At 44.8% G+C, this 4,897-nt stretch overlaps 1 pseudogene; it reads left to right on the top strand.

Moving 5' to 3' along the window:
* Nucleotides 1-3,510: 3,510 nt before the first annotated feature.
* On the top strand, nt 3,511-4,697 carry LOC101984104 (annotated as a pseudogene).
* The last annotated feature ends 200 nt before the right edge of the window (nt 4,698-4,897 follow it).

Here is a 4,897-nt window from a genome sequence, read left to right as displayed (position 1 = left end):
TAATCCTCTTATTCTTTTTTCCCCCATTTATCTCTTTATAACACTGTATTCTATTTTCTCTCCCTTGGAAGAATCCCACCTCTCCCCTAGTCCCTGACTAGCCCCCTAACCTCTGCGATTATGTGGATTGAAGCACACCTATCTAAAGTTTAAAAACTAACACACACATATACGGGAATGCATGCAGCACTTATCTATTGAGTGAATTACCTCACCCAGGATGATTGTTTCTAGTTCCATCCATTTGCCTGCACATCTCAAATTTGTGAGAAAGAGTCCCACGTTGCCTTGGCTATCCTCAAGCTCACTGTGTTAGTCAGAGATAATCTTGAACTTTTGACCCCTTGGCTTCTACCTCCTGAGTGCTAGAATTGCTGGCGTGTGCCTCCTTTCCTGGTTTTGGGGGATTGAATTTAGGTGTTTGTTCATGTTAGTCAGTCTACCAACTGAGCTATATCCCTAGGGCTTTGTTGTTCTTTTCTCACCAGTGCAGGGAATGAAACCTGAGATTCCCAAATGCCAGACAACTATTTGATTATAGAACTGCATCTCCAGGCCCGAGTTTTCCTATTCTGTTTGAAATATCCTAGTTATTAAGCCAAGAATCATTACAATCTGGGGAAAGCAGATGATCGGAGAAATAGAGAGGCAAATGGCAACATTCCTGGAGAAAGCAGTTCCTGAAATGTGAACATAAGCAGGATTGTAGGAGAGGGTTACAGATATTGTACCAGCTTGAAAGAGTTGGGTAGTGAGTTGAGGAGAAGGCTTAGTCTGCAAAATGCTTGCTACACAAGCATGAGGACCAGGGTTTGGATTCCAGAACCCACAGAAAAGACAGGGCAGGGTAGCATGCCAATGATTTGGCACTGGGAAGGTGAGACGGGCTGAACCTCGGAGCTTCTTGGTCAAGAAGTTCAGGTGAAATGGTGACCTCCAGGTTAGTGAGATACCTTGTCTTGTAAAATGGATGAAAAGTGCTTAAAGAGCAGGGATCCAAGAGAAACTTGAGGTCCATATCAAGTTTAAGTCCTCTCATGGTTCATTTTTGTTATTAGCTTCCACACCTGGAATAAATTAAAACCCAAGCTGCTGGATGTGCCTAAGAGAGATTTTCTTGATTGATTCATTTGAGGTGGGAAGACCCACCCTAAATTCGGATTATTTGAGATCAGAAGACTCACCCTAAATCGGGGTCACACCTTCTGGTAGCAGCCCACATAAAAGGACATGGAAGAGGATCCTTTTCCTTTTGCCTTCCTGCCCTAATGCTCATTGGCAAGTTAACCTAGCCAGCCCCAGAGTCTTATGACTACCTATGTGTTGTCAGGTCTCAGGCAAATTCCTAGCCAGACCCAGGGTCATGAGTCTACACATGTGTTTCCAGGACTCATTCAAGGGCTTAGCCAGCCTCAGGGTCCTTTGGCTACACATGTGTTGTCAGGACTCAGGCAAATGCCTACCCAGCACCAGGGTCCTAAGGCTAGCTGTGTGTTGTCGGGAATCAGGCAAAAACCTAGCAAGCCCCAGGGTCCTATGGCTACACATATGTTTTCAGTACTCAGGCAAGTTCTTAGCCAACTCAAAAGTCCTATATCTATGTATGTGTTGTCAGAACTCAGACAAATGTTTATCCAGCCACAGGGTCCTATGTCTACCTATGTTTTGTCAGAACTCAGGCAAAGGCCTAGGAGCCCCAGGGTTCTAAGACTACCTATGTGTTGCCAGTACTCAGGAAAATGCTTAGCCAGTCCCAAAGTCCTAGGGCTACACATGTGTTGTCAATAATAAGGCAACTGTCTAGACAGCCCACGGGTCCTATAGATACTTATGTGTTGTCAGGACTCAGGCAAATGCCTAGCCAGCCCAAGGGTCCTATGGATACCTATGTGTGTTAGGAATTAGACAAATGCCTAGCTAGCCCCAGGGTCCTATGGCTATACATATGTTGTCAATATTCAGGCAAATACTTAGCCAGCCATAGGGCATTATAGTTACTTATGTGTTATAAGTACTCAGGCAAAGTCCTAGCCAGCCCCAGGGTCCTATGGCTAATTATGTGTTCCAGGACTCTGGCAAATAGCTAGCCAGCCCAAGGGTAATATATCTACATATGTGTGGCAGGGCTCAGGCAAATGTTTAACCAGCTCCAGGGTCCTATGGCTACACATGTGTTTTCAGTACTTAGGCAATTGCCTAGCCAGACCCAGCATCCTATGGCTATGTATGTGTTATCAGGAATCAGGCAAAGGCCTAGCCAGAACCAGGGTGCTATGGCTATACATGTGTTGTCAGGAACCAGGCAAATGACTAGCCAGCCCCAGGGTTCTATTGAAAGACCTCTGGAGTGAAGAGACTCTCATTCAAGTCTTGGGATAACAGGACTCCCAGGAACTCAGGAGAGACCACCCTTGCTGTAATCACAAGAGGTTTATTGACAGGACAGGGACCAGTGCCCTGGGGCCAAAACTCATTTCTCATGCAGGGATAGAGACTTTGACCCAAGTAGCTGGAGAAGGGGTATTTAAGGGAAGAAATCACAACCCAGTAATCCAAATGGGGTAGGGAGGGCATCACTGGAAAATTCAGAAAATATCAGTGATAATGACAAGGGGGTACTCCCTGTTTCTCAAGTTTATTCTTAAGATTATAATCTAACTTTATCTTCAGCTAGTGCTGGAAACAGAGTCACTGAACCAGCTAACCTAGATTTATGGCTCTATTTTTTCTGCTAGATTATTGGCTCTATTTTTCCTGCTAGAGGGGTCTGGATTTATTGAGGTATTTCACTATATCTATGTATATGTTATCAGAACTCAAGCAAATGTTTAGCCAGCCCCAGGGTCCTACAGCTACACACGTGTTGTCAAGACTCAGGCAAATGCCTAGAAGGCCCCAGGGTCCTATAGCTACACATGTGTTATCAGGACACAGGCAAATTCCTAGCCAGTCCCAGGATCCTGTGGCTACATATGTGTTGTCAGGACTCAGGCAAATACCTAGCCAGCCCCAGGGTCCTGGCTACACATGTGTTATCAGGACTCAGGTAAATGCTTAGAAAGCATCAGGGTCCTTTAGCTAAACATCTGTTATCAGTACTCGGGCAAATGCCTAGCCAGCCCCAGGGTTCTTGGCTAACTATGCATTATCAGGAAGCAGGCAAATGCCTAGCCTGCCCCAGGGACTATGGCTCTGCATGTGTTGTCAGGACTCAAGCAAATATCTAGCCAGCCCCAGGGTCCTATGACTACATATGTGTTTTCAGGAAACAGGAAAATGCCTAGCCAGCCCCAGGGTTCTGTGACTGGACATGTGTTGTCAGTGCTAAGGCTATTGCTTAGCCATCCTCAGGGTCCTTTGAGTGTGCGTGTGCTGACAGTTCTCTGATAAATGCCTGAACTGCCCCAGGGTCCTGGACTGTACATATTTTGTCAGTACTCAGGCAAATGCCTAGCCCACCTTTGGACCCTGTTGCTACATGAAATTACATGTGCAGGGGAACCGCGGCTCAAGAGGGACGGTGGCGACTGAAAAGAAACCATGCAGGCATTTCTAAAAGGCACATCTGCCGGTACTAAACCACAATTCACCAAGGACCGGGCAGTATCTGCCACTGCAGGAAGCAGTGGAGAAACCAAGAAAGTCAAACCAGTTCCTTGGGTGGAAAAATATCGTCCAAAGTGTGTGGATGAAGTTGCTTTCCAGGAAGAAGTGGTTGCGGTACTTAAAAAGTCTTTAGAAGGAGCTGATCTTCCTAATCTCTTATTGTATGGGCCACCCGGAATTGGCAAAACATCCACAATTTTGGCAGCAGCTAGAGAACTCTTTGGGCCTGAACTCTTTTGACAAAGGGTTCTTGAGCTAAATGCATCTGATGAACGTGGAATACAAGTAGTCCGTGAGAAAGTGAAGAATTTTGCTCAGTTAACTGTGTCAGGAAGTCGTTCGGATGGGAAGCCATGTCCTCCCTTTAAGATTATAATTCTGGATGAAGCAGATTCTATAACCTCAGCTGCTCAAGCAGCTTTAAGACGTACCATGGAAAAAGAGTCTAAAACAACCAGATTCTGCCTCATCTGTAACTATGTCAGTCGAATAATTGAACCCCTCACTTCTAGATGTTCAAAGTTCTGCTTCAAGCCTCTGTCAGATAAAATTCAGCAGGAGCGATTACTGGATATTGCTGAGAAGGAAAATGTCAAAATCAGCAATGAGGGAATAGCTTATCTTGTTAAAATATCAGAAGGAGATTTACGGAAAGCCATTACTTTTCTTCAAAGTGCTACTCAACTAACAGGCGGAAAGGAAGTCATGGAAGATATCATCTCAGACATTGCTGGCGTAATACCAGCTACAACCATTAGTGGAGTATTCACTGCATGTCACAGTGGCTCTTTTGACAAACTAGAAGCTGTGGTAAAGGACCTAATTGATGAAGGACACACAGCTATTCAGCTTGTTAATCAACTTCATGATGCAGTTGTAGAAGATGAAGAGCTTTCTGATAAACAGAAGTCCATTATTACAGAAAAACTTGCTGAAGTGGATAAATGTCTGGCGGATGGTGCAGATGAACACCTGCAGTTGATGAGCCTCTGTGCAACTGTGATGCAGCAACTAACTCAGAACTGTTGAAGACCAACTTGTATGATGATCTTTTTAGCTAATAAATAAACGACAAAAACCCTAAAAAAAATAAAAAAAAAAGAAATTACATGTGCACGAGTAAGACGGACACATGGAACATGCAACAATCCCACATAGGAGTTTATTAGAGGGGGTATGTACAGGCCTGTGGAATCAGAGAGCAGAGAGAGATAGAGAAAGATGGCACATCCAGCTTTCAAAACATGCTAGCGCAGGTGAAGAGGAGCTTGAGCAACTATGTCATATGCAG

The sequence above is a fragment of the Microtus ochrogaster genome, chromosome 19 (genome assembly GCF_000317375.1).
Source record: "Microtus ochrogaster isolate Prairie Vole_2 chromosome 19, MicOch1.0, whole genome shotgun sequence".
Lineage (NCBI taxonomy): Eukaryota > Metazoa > Chordata > Mammalia > Rodentia > Cricetidae > Microtus > Microtus ochrogaster.
Note: the sequence above shows the minus strand (reverse complement) of the source record. Positions and strands in the feature narration are given on the sequence as shown.